Source organism: Erpetoichthys calabaricus, chromosome 12 (assembly GCF_900747795.2).
Source record: "Erpetoichthys calabaricus chromosome 12, fErpCal1.3, whole genome shotgun sequence".
Taxonomy (NCBI): Eukaryota; Metazoa; Chordata; class Cladistia; order Polypteriformes; family Polypteridae; genus Erpetoichthys; species Erpetoichthys calabaricus.
The window spans coordinates 125,198,329-125,210,827 of NC_041405.2; positions in this window are offsets into that span (position 1 = coordinate 125,198,329).

The window sequence follows — 12,499 nt, forward strand, 5'->3', positions numbered from 1 at the left end:
GGGGTTCATTTAAAAGGAAAACAAAGAAGGATTTGGCAGTTATGTCTTTTTCTTCAGGATCATTAACTTCATTTGCTGTCCACCTTCTGAGCATGCCCTTCATGGCACTTCACTGTGTAAACTAGGTTGACCTTCAATATGACATTTTCATCTGGATGACCAACATTGAGATTACATGCTGAAGGCACTTTCTCCTATAAATAAGAGTCGATGTCACCACTGCAATGATTTCAATAGACGTCCATTATTACAACAGGTATGAAGGATCCCTGCCGTGAGTACACCTCAGTTCACAATGACAAGACAGAAGAAATATGGCAGAGCTTTAGTTTATGGAGGCTAGGGTACTTTGCAAAACATAGCTGTAAAATACATCAGTTTGCACCAATCAACATAAAGAGAATCGTTTAGTCCATTGTACTGTGGCAGACGACCGGGGACCTTGACCCACCGGGATACCTGGAGAAGGGAAGGATTGGGAGAGGGACAATATCTTCCCCGGGGCTACAAGAGTACAGCCCCCTTGGATTACATCAGGGCCATGAATTGGGAGCTTGGAAGCTCAACCCTGTTGGGGTCCGTGGCCTCTGCCAGGGGGTGCCTGGATGGCAGCACTTCCACCACACTAGGAAGTGCTGCAGGACGTTCATCAGGGCTCACCTGGAGCACATCTGGGTGCAATATAAAAGGAGCCGCCTCACTCCATTCAGGAGCCAGAGTCGGGTGGAAGAGGACAGAGCTTGCAAGGAAAGAAGTAGAGGTGGAAGACGACTTGAGGAAGAAAAGGGACTGAGCCTTGTGGGTAATTTGTGCATAGTGTGCTGTGCTAAAAGAAATGTAAACAAATAGAACGTGCATTCGGACATTGTGTGTCCTTGGTGTCTGTCTGTAGCCAGGCTGGTCTTCTACAATAAATAATATGTTTTATATAGCTAGAAAGGTACCAAAATATCTAAGTACATTAAAAGTCTTTGACAAATAGATCAGTCTTTGACGAACGTCTTATTATGTAGGAACTTCTTATGCATAGACAATACAGTTAAAAATAAAAAGAGTTAAATGTCATATGATCTCATCGTCTCCACAGTAATTGTGCTAGAAATAGATGGACTCATGAAGTCTTGGTTGCACTCACAAATACACACAGAAACTGTCATCACTAACTGCCATAACAACCATAAACAAACAGCATTTTGTTTTTTTAAGCCTCTTGTTTTCTCATGACAGTTACCCTGTAACCACCCTATCTTTAATTCTTAGTTATATATTACCACCACATTTTTCTTTTAGGGGCTGTCAGCAGGGCTGTTTTTTGCTCATCGGTCTACACAAGCTTGGTGTGTCTATAGGGTTGGGTTTTGGTTGGGATATAGTGTAGAGTATAAGAAGATGAGTTCTTGTTTTATTGCATTGTTAAAATTGGTGTATGTCTCTTCGGTATATTTGACATTTTGTGCTCCAGTACCTCATGAACCTGTCAAGGAGAAAGCAACATCAGAAGATTGATGGACATCATAGCTGGGTGACTCATTTCTTTGTCAGCTTGATTTTTATTTTGAATGTATGAGAAAATGAGTTGCGTTTTCCATGGTAGCTGCTTTACATGCTGAGAATCTGACAAATGAATTGTTTTGTTCATGGTTTCATACTTATTTTGGCAGATATGTTGTGTTTTCTTTTTCTTAGTAAAAAAGTTTATCCATCTTTCACCTTTACATTTTTCATTTTCACACAGATGGTATCTTAACTCTTTGTATAGTAATTCTTGATCTAAACCAGTTCCAGTCAAGTGAAGGACTTCTTTTATTAATGAGGTGTCGTTCTCCTGCTTGAATCCCAAAGTGTTTGACTAAAATGAAATACCAGCTATTCCTCCCTTTGCCCTGTTGCTATCCATTACAGTCAACTGAAGCATACATCAGAAAAACTGGCTTTCTCTCTGAATAATGACTTCCTACAGATGCCCAGCATTCACTGCACCGGGGATCATTGCATGTGGTTTGTCAACGTATTAATTTCTACTGTTTAATTTTTTTGAGGAATTATAATTTGGGACCATCAATATGCCAGACAAATGCTTTGTATGACATCTTATGCTCTCTAATGTTGTTTGCAGATGAGTTAATAGAGATAAACTCATCACAGCAGTCAGCGGTCTGAATCTTAAAATATTATATTTTAGCTGTTCACTCAAAAAGGTGAATTTAAAAAAAATGAAGTTGTTTGTACTATTTCAATATGTCATTTTAATATCTGTTTAGAAGTTTAATGGTCAGACAGACCCTTGTAAAAGTGAATATTTAAGAAGACAAGAGCATTGTTTAAGCAAAGACATATGCACTGTAAAATCAACAACATGTAAGATAAAACAGAAAGCACCAAGCTTTTAGTCATATCCCAGTTTATTGTCAAACAGCTGAAAAACACAAGATAATAATATGAGTGTTGGTGAGCTTCACTTCTTCTGCCTTTTTCAAAGAGTCTCCTGCCTGTCAAGAAGACTACCATTGGTCATTTTACTTAAATAAAAAGTTTTAAATTATTCAGAAGTCTCAAATATGCAACTGAACTATGTAAATGTTAGCACAAGGCCAGAAAATGCAGAATACTGCTTGGAGTGTACGCCATAATAAACCCTATCATTGTCCTGAACAAGAAAGCAAAATGGCAAACAGAGTTTTCTGCACTCTCAGTGTGGGCTCCTGCCTACTTTAACTAGCACCTAAATGAGCAATGAAACACCACAGTGGGAATGGCAGTTTAGCACTAACCACAGAATAGACAATAATGTAACCAAATCTTACAGTATTTATTAGACTGTCTACATCATTTTGGCAACATTCTGAATCATTGTGTGCAATATGTTGATGTGTTTATTATGCTATCACTCTACTGTCATTTAAAATGGAATAGGCCACAAATGAATTTTAACAAAACATAAAATGAATGATCTACTGTAGGAAAAGCGGAGTGATTACAATAATAAATGATTCTGATTACTACTTGCTTTGTTGTTTGTCTTGGCATTTCAGATTTCATTTTTGTTATTTTTTAATTGTGCTTTCACTTGCTTAAATACTACTTTAGAGCACTGTTTGAAAGGCCTTCATTTCCTGATCAAAGACTAATGCTAGTGTCAAGTCTATTTGGACATTTTACAAATAAAATTATAACCAGGACATATTTGGACTTAAAATAATTTAGAATCCTTTAACAATTCTGTTCTGTAACATCCAGTGGGAACTTCTGCTTAATGAACAATTGGTTATAACTTAAACTAAACTCCTAGCCTGGTATTTTACTCAACTGTAAGGATCTAAATGTGCCTACTACAGAATGATGGGGAAAAGCAAGTAATACTTTACTTCAAAAGATAGAAAAAAAAATTTACAGTGAAAATTCTACATTTTTGTAAAATCTGCCAGGTATCGATCAGAGCTGCCTACAATTAACTGAACCTGCCAACCATTGGTAAGTCTTAAAAATGTTTTCCTGTTTTTGTGTGGTGTGAGAGATGGCTCCTCTGTGTGTGTGTTTGTATCCCGGCCAATACCCCCACGCCACTAGGTGGAGTCCTCCCTGCAACATGGAGGTGCCCCGAATTCCTGCAGGGCATCATGGACAATGGAGTTCGGCTTCACAGCCCTGCTGGGTACCGTGGGGGTCATCAGGGGACGCTGCAGGGAGGCACAGGGATTTATATTTTCCTTATAGCCCGGAAGTACTCCCTAGTCATGGGGACGGAAGAAATGAAGTGCTTCCGGGCTGAAGACCCTCGGGTCGAGCACTATAAAAAGGACTGTGGGAAACCCAGCAGACGGAGCCAGAGTTGGGAGGGAGTGTGACAGAGCTGCTGGGTGGAGAGGAGGATTGATTATTGTTTATTATTGATTGTTGATTACTGAGTATTGTGGAGGTGGAGGTGCTTTGTGCACAGTATTGAAGAGATTAAAATTATTTCTGATACTGTTACCTGGTGTCTGGACGTGTTGTCTGTGGGTTTGGAGGAGTGACAGCGCCCCCTATTGTCACAGTGGTTATTTCATACTAAATCTTTTCCATTCCCTGTTTTCTAGATGGGCAGGAGAAGGGGTCCTGATAATATATGTCATTGTTCTGTAATGTTTTAATTGGAGTGAACACTTGAAATTAATGAATTAATTAATAAAATATAAATATAGAAGTGCCATAAAGACAATAGCCTTAAAAAAGACAACAAACAGATGCACAGGACAACAAAAGACACTCAAAAATACAAAAGCAAAAACTATTGGGAGAGAAGAAAAAAATATTTTAAAAACATTTCTGTAATAAAATGACAAAAAGATAGAATCTGGCTTCTCCTAAATAATCTGAAAAGATGACAATGGTTCTGGGTCCCTAACCTAACCCTAAAATGGGTGCTAAGACCGCAATGTCTTGAAACTCACATTTATATTTCAAGCTGCATGTGGTCTTCGGGACAAAAAACAACCCGAAGGCTCGCTAGCAGTTTTATTATATTGGTGAACTTGGAGGGGCGTCAACTAACTCTTAAGAATTATCCATGGCAGAGGACATAGACCCACCTGTGCTTACTGCCCCACTGGCTTTTGTAAGAAGACACTGGCAATACCACATCTTATCCGAATCACTGGCATATGAGTCCTGTTAATCTTTTTCTTAAGAAAATACCTCCAGATAGACAATGTTTATAGTGAAAACTTGCTGTGGTGTTTCACTTGCACGTTGTTGAGCTGGGGCGTTTGCTTTCTTTCGACGTTGTGACTCTTCATCCGTGTCATTAGCATGACATTATTGTTGAACTGCAGCATTTGCTGAACACAGGTCTTTCGTTGTGAGATGCATGCAAGCGCTGAAAAAATTTAAAATTGCATGCATGTGCTATTTAGGGGCTTTGGTTGAGCGTGAGCAGTACAGACTACTCCGTACAAACATAGTTCTTTCATTTATATATGTCTAATGTGAACACTCCAAACACAGATAATCTACATGTCTATGCAGCCTCCATATCATGGTGGCCAAAATAGGCCCCGTTAAGCAACGCTAAAAGAAAATAATTTTCAAACATTGCACAAAAAAAATTAAAATAAATAAAAGCCCTGTAAATCACCTGTAGAACCTGACATCATTAGTGTAAGTGGAGGTCCTTTCATGAATGGGCCCATGGGTGTAATGGGAGCAGCTTTTCCGGAGAAGTCACAGCTCCTTCTCTGATTTTATATGCAAGACTCTGCCCTATATGGTGTACTCTTGAAAATTTTTCCTCTAAGAGAAGATTTATGGCTTCACCCTTGAATGCATATTTTCTTTGATAAATATGGTAATTTGAAGTTGAAGATATGTCAAGTTCATTGTTGACTTTTTCTCTTACATTTTGCAACAGCTACATTCTTATCTTTGTTATTGAAAATTTACAAAAGTTTCTAGTACACAGTATTTCAAAAGACTTTTCATTTTGAAGTAAAATATGCCAAGCGTTGGTTTGTTTTTATTGTGATAAATCCACATTGCCAAATGCAGTATCATCTTCTTTAAGTTCTGGAATATTTTCAATGTGTTTCTTATTGTCTATTTTTTATTTTTTATTACCCTGGCAATGCCCTTTTGTGTTTCTGCCACCACCATTCTGTAACTGTCATATTGTTTATGATTAATAAGACCTTTGCTGGTGAAATGACATTGAGGACATGTGACAAATGGTAACACTGCCTTCACCTATTTAAGATGGTGGCATGCATAACTTGAATTAAATAGAATTGTCATTTTGTGATGTTTTCTTTCATTTCTATAATAATCACCTGGGGAGATGCAAGTGCTCAGTGATTTTAGTTTTTATTTCAAGTGATAGAAAAACCAGGAGATGAAGGAGGCTTAAGAGAATAAACAGAGTTGTGGTCTGATAGCTAGCCAAAGTCAAAATTAGAGAACTGTCAGTGCCAATCATCCAAACCAAAACTGTTGTCAAAAGAAATGTTGCCAGTGCCCTTAATGATAACTTGGATAATTGCTGTTAATACTTTCTAAATGTACTAGTCATTTTTTTCTGTCTTGCTGGAGTTACCATTTTAAACAGCCTGCACACAATAAACGAATAAACTCTGATTCAACTCTGATTCAACTCACTACAGAGAATATTTTTTATTACTGGGAGCTGCTCAAGTGTGGCCCTGGTGATTAACTATATTTTCTACCTTTGTCAAATATGTAGTGAAGTGTCCTATCCATAAATGTACGGCAGTGCCATCAATATCTTTCTTTATTAGCATACATACTTATTTATTTTATTTATTTATTTGTCTTTTGTCCAGTACATTCTGCATAGGGGGAATAATAAACTAAATTTCATGATTTCAGTCTATTAATTTTTGCACCCCTTTTTCTATTTTGGGGATCTATCCCAATAGAACCAAGTGCAAAAATCAAGGGCTGATCATCTCAACAAGCATGTCCATCGTATCCACCTAATTTCTCCAAAATAAAATGAAGTTGAGATTTGGAGGGCCCTAAAGTCCTACACAACACCACACTACTTGGTAATTTATTCTATATGTCTATGTTTTTTGTGTAAAGAACATAAAAATCATTGATGGTTTCGTCTCTTCATTGCAGTGTAGAACTAAAAACACAAACACACATTCTTGCTGGCCCAAATTATAGTTGCTAGTCATTCAACCATTGGGATGCGAGAGGAATCTGGAGTAACAAGTGAAACTGCTTGGACACTGACAGAGCGAATCTAACACTGTGCTGCCATTTCCTCCAATACGACCACTAAATTTATTTGCCCCATTTCCTTTTCAAATCTCCTAAAAGTCACTATAATACTACAGTTGTTATTCTAAAATGAATTTGATGGGGAATGCTTTTTTTATTGTGGAGCAGACAGGCTACAATGCACATACAGACTAGGGTGCCATAAAAAGTAAAAACATTCAAATTATCAGACAGGAGTCTCCATGATGAATGTAACAATAATTTGCACCATCATTTAGGGGTACATCAAAATGGAACAAAGTACAAAGCTATTACTTCAGAACTACAGTTGTCTTGTTTGACCAACCTATATATGACTTTACTTTAATAATAATAATAATAATACATTTTATTTATTTGTAGGCGCCTTTCTAAACACTCAAGGACACTGAACAATAGATAAAACACAGATTATAAACAAAACTAAAATACAAAAATTAAAATCAGACAGAGCAATGGTAATCAAAGAGACAAAGCAGTCTTAAACAAATGAGTTTTAAGTTTAGATTTGAAAAGTGAAAATGATTCAGTATTTCTAAGCTCAGATGGTAGTGAGTTCCAGAGCTGGGGAGCAGAGCATTCAGTTACTCTGTGGTGGTAAGACGGACGAAGGGGACAGTCAAGTGGGTGGAGGACGAGGATCTAAGGGTACGGGAGGGAATGGCAACATGGAGGAGGTCAGACAGATATGGAGGGGCAAGGTTGTTGATAGCCTTAAAAGTTAACAGAAGAATTTTGAATTGAATGTGGAACTTAACTGGAAGCCAATGAAGCTGCTGCAAAACGGGAGTGATATGGTGAATAGAGGGGGTTCTTGTAATGATGTGGGCAGCTGAGCTCTGGACCAGTTGAAGCTTATAAAGAGATTTGCAAGAAAGACCAAAGAAAAGGGAATTGCAATAATCCAGACGAGAAGTGACAAGGCTATGAACAAGGATAGTGGTATGAGGAGTGAGGGAGGGGCGAATACGATTAATGTCACGCAAGTGGAAATATGCAGACCAGGAGATGTTATTGATGTGGGACTGAAAGGATAAAGTACTGTCAAGGATGACACCCAGACTCTTAACCTGTGGGGAAGGGGAGACAGAGGAATTATCAGTAACAAATGAAAAATTATCCATCCATCCATCATCCAACCCACTATATCCTAACTACAGGGTCACGGGGGTCTGCTGGAGCCAATCCCAGCCAACACAGGGCGCACGGCAGGAAATAAATCCCGGGCAGGGCGCCAGCGCATCCACCCACATACCAAGCACACACTAGGGCCTATTTAGGACTGCCAATACACCTAACCTGCATGTCTTTAGACTGTGGGAGGAAACCGGAGCACCCACACAGGGAGAACATGCAAACACCACGCAGGGAGGACCCGGGAAGCGAACCTTGGTCTCCTTACTGCGAGGTAACAGTGCTACACATTGCATCACTGTGCCGCCCTGAAAAATTATCAGTTTTGGATAATGTTGATTTTGTAGCAGGGCGGCACGGTGGCGCAGTGGTCACGCTGCTGCCTCGCAGTTAGGAGACCCGGGTTCACTTCCCGGGTCCTCCCTGCGTGGAGTTTGCATGTTCTCCCCGTGTCTGCGTGGGTTTCCTCCAGGTGCTCCGGTTTCCTCCCACAGTCCAAAGACATGCAGGTTAGGTGGATTGGCGATTCTAAATTGGCCCTAGTGTGTGCTTGGTGTGGGGGTGTGTTTGTGTGTGTCCTGCGGTGGGTTGGCACCCTGCCCAGGATTGGTTCCTGCCTTGTGCCCTGTGTTGGCTGGGATTGGCTCCAGCAGACCCCCGTGACCCTGTGTTCGGATTCAGCGGGTTGGAAAATGGATGGATGGATGGATTTTGTAGCAATGAAGAGAACCTCACTTTTGTCACTATTTAATGTAAGAAAATTTGAAGAAAACCAGGATTTGATTTCTGCTATGCAGTCAATAAGTGAGGAGGGTGGAAAGGAAGCAGTAGGTTTGCTAGTGAGATAGAGCTGGGTGTCATCAGCATAACAGTGGAAGCTAATGTCATATTTACAAAAGATATTACCAAGGGGAAGGAGGAAAATAATGAAAAGGAGGGGCCCAGGACAGAGCCCTGGGGCACATCTGAAGTAAGAGCATTCGGTTGGAATGTGAAAGTTTTAAGCTGAACAAACTGAGTGCGGCCTGAGAGGTAGGATCTGAACCAATCTAGTGGAGTGTGGGTAATGCCAATCAAAGATAATCTATTGAGAAGAGTAGTGTGACAAATAGAGTCAAAGGCTGCACTCAGATCAAGGAGGATGAGAATAGTAATTAAACTAGAATCAGCTGCCATAAGGAGGTCATTAGTAATTTTTATAAGTGCCGTTTCTGTACTGTGGAGGGGACGAAAACCAGACTGGAATTGTTCATACATATTTTTTTGAGATAAATGAGAATGAAGTTGAATGGCCACCATTTTTTCAAGGATTTTGGAAATGAAGGGTAGATTAGAATAGGACGAAAATTACTGAAATTAGTCGTAGAGGAACCAGGTTTTTTCAGTATTGGGGTTATTGCAGCAGTTTAAAAAATGAAGGAACAGTACCAGTAGTGAGAGAAGTGTGGATTATAGCAGAAATATGAGGGACCACAGAAGGGAGGCAGGCTTTCACCAGAATTGTAGGGAGGGGGTCCAGATCAGTTTACAGATCAGTTTTTCTTTCTTATCCTGGTAGCATCATACTTACATATTTAAAGGGAATATAACAAGACTGGGGAATGTCATTTATGTGTTGCAAGTGTGATTATTCAAAACTGATGTTGTCGAAGGAGCCCAAGTTCAGCAGTATGCCCAGAGAGATTGTGAAACATCCTTTCATCACCAATCTACAATTTTATTTCGAATATTACCACAAGATGGCAGCCTATTCACAACCACAAAGAGGTCAGAAATTATACATGTTAATGTTCCAGAGCAAAATATCCTTCAAAATAATAAGAATTTACCAATGACTGTTTACACGTAATTTGAAATCTTATTTCTTGTTTTATCACCTTTGACTTGGCAATGTTTCAGTTGAAGTAAAATTCAAATCTTTAACACAATGAACAGAAACACATAAAACACTAACAAAAAAGTATCGTATGTCACAAGGAAGGTATTCGCTACTCAAGTGATACGGAACCCTCAATGTCTTGGAGTCTGCTAAAGAAATAATGCATCATTTTTTCACAACCAGTCCCCTATATGAATTTGGTTGTTATTCGTGTATGTTAATTAGTTTCTACTTTGTTTTTGATGGATTTGAAGAAAGCTGTGATAGGTCTGTATTTAGTGAGTGGTATAATCTGTTTTTCCATTTTGCCTTGAGAGTTGTGCTAGGTGAGGAGTGCTGTACAAGAGCAAAGTAGTTTGTACTGTTGTATTGTATTTTGGAGGTGGCCATGATAGATTGCCCATCTAGTAGGTCTGTGAAGAGTATTACCTGTACTCTGTTTTGTGTGTTGAATTTACCCAATTTTCTGCCTTTCCCAAGATTTCATCTATTTTTTTTTTCTGACAAAGTTTTTTTGGTAGTTTTTTCTTGTCTTCTTCAGGAGTCAACGTTGGAGGGCTGTCTAAAACGGCCTGTTAAAGCTCATTGAGGCATTCCTTGTGTGGTTTTAGACTATACAAGAAGTAAATTGTTGTTGTTGTTTTCTTACCAGGCTTCATAGGACCAATGTGCTGGCTGATTGAACATTGGAAGGTAGGACAATGAAGTAAAGATACTTTGGAACACATTAGCACAGACGAAGTATAATAACAGTGAGTCAGGGTTTATTCGGATTTTAGGTCCAGGGACCTTGAAGTGCTGTCATCTTGAAGAAAGTGAATGAATAGGACTGATAATCTTAGCTGGGTTGACTAGCCTGTTCCCATCTTGAAAACTAGTTCTAATGTTATTTTTTTTTTCATTTTGGATTTGTATTGGCAAATGGATACATGTTTGCTTCAAATGTAAGCAAAAATGAGACTGATTGGTGTAAAGCTGAAAATGACAGACATATTACATGGCTTATAAAAAGAAAAAAATCACATTCCAATTTAAATTTAATATTGTGCTAACCAGAGGTGGTAGAGTAACCAAAAATTGTACTCAAGTAAGAGTAGCATTACTTCAAAATAATATTACTCAAGTAGAAGTAAACAGTGGCCATCAAAAAATTACTCAAATAAGAGTAAAAAAGTACTTGGTGAAAAGAGTAACTGTTTGAACATAATAAATGATTTATTTTTTAGAAATGTAATAAGACAGACAAAAACATAAAATAATGTGCAAATTCTGCTATTTCCAAATAATAAAATAAAAAATGACTTAAAATAAATAACATCTTTACAAAATAAAGATGCATAAAAAACACAAAGTTCCAAACCTCAGTTTTTCACAACAAAGCTTTTGAAGCCAATACCTACAGTAGGTAACATGTATGTTTGAACAGTGTAAACTACTCACAGTGACAAGATATACTGTACACTGACAGTATAATACTGTATATTCACTTGCCATCCAAATAGCACAGCTGATAGAAAATAACATTAGAACAAGTCAGCTTGTGCACGTACAAGAAGTCTCACTTTACCTTGACTGTCTGTGTCTGTGCATGTTTGGTTAGAACCTGCTTGTTCTTCACTCAGTGAAGTGATGGTTAAGCTTCAGCAGCAGTTGGCTCTCATTTTTCATGTATTCTTTCTTTCCATGTCCGCTGTCTGTGAGGAGTTTGTGCTGCTATGCCGCCACAGTATGTGTGTGCAGTCATGTGGCTGTATGGCTACATCTGATTTGTGAAATGGAGCCATGTGATTATTGTTGCTACGTCTGATTGGTGAAATGGAGTCTTGTGATTATTATTGCTATGTCTGATTGGTGAAACAGTCATGCAGTAGATCCACTAGTGGATTCTCTCTGGCAAAAATATAGCGTATTGTCACACATGTGCGACTAGGAGCGAACTGAATGGACCAAGTGGAGGTGATTACCCGCCGGGCCAGGGGGTGGCGGGGTGCTCTAAACTTGTTTCTGTTAATTCTACAGATCAAATATGGGAAAACCTGCCTGATTCGACACCACTTCCGGTTCCGGCTCCCAGACTGATGTCACTTCCGGTTCTGGCTCCCAGGCTGAAGTCATTTCAGGTTACAAACTATAAATCCTCCATATTGCCAAACCGAGTTCAGTTCATGTTGGGAACTCAAACAAGCAACATCAGTTGTGAACTTTAAATCCTTTTGCAGCTAGGAACAATATACGGGTGGCTGCCCCAAACCTTCTTTAGTGTGTTGAGACTCGTTATTTTACAGTGGCGTAGCTGGCAGGATGGCCTCCTGGTGGAAACGGAAGCCGAACCAAACTTATGTCTCAACACACCAACGTGATGAACCACTCAAGACCTATCAGGTAGGAAAGTACCATTCTTGTGTTGCCGAGCTGGTGTCTGATGGTGTGTGTTGGGGGGATCTGGAGAATGTTCCGACCCAGTTCTCCTTAAAGAGAACCTGGGAGCGTAGGCAGAAGACCTACAGACGAGGGCCAGGTTCTGAAAGGAACACAGTGGGGACCTATTATGGGCTCTCGCGGACGGGGACCGACCCAAAATTCTTTGAGAAAGGTCGGGGTGCCCTGGGTCGGCAGGTGAAGGAAATAATGACCTGGGAATACAACCCAGAGGAATCCCTCCGAGAACAGGCCATGACTCTATGGCAGAAAGTTGGGTGTTGGCTACGGCCATATAATAAAAATGCCCGA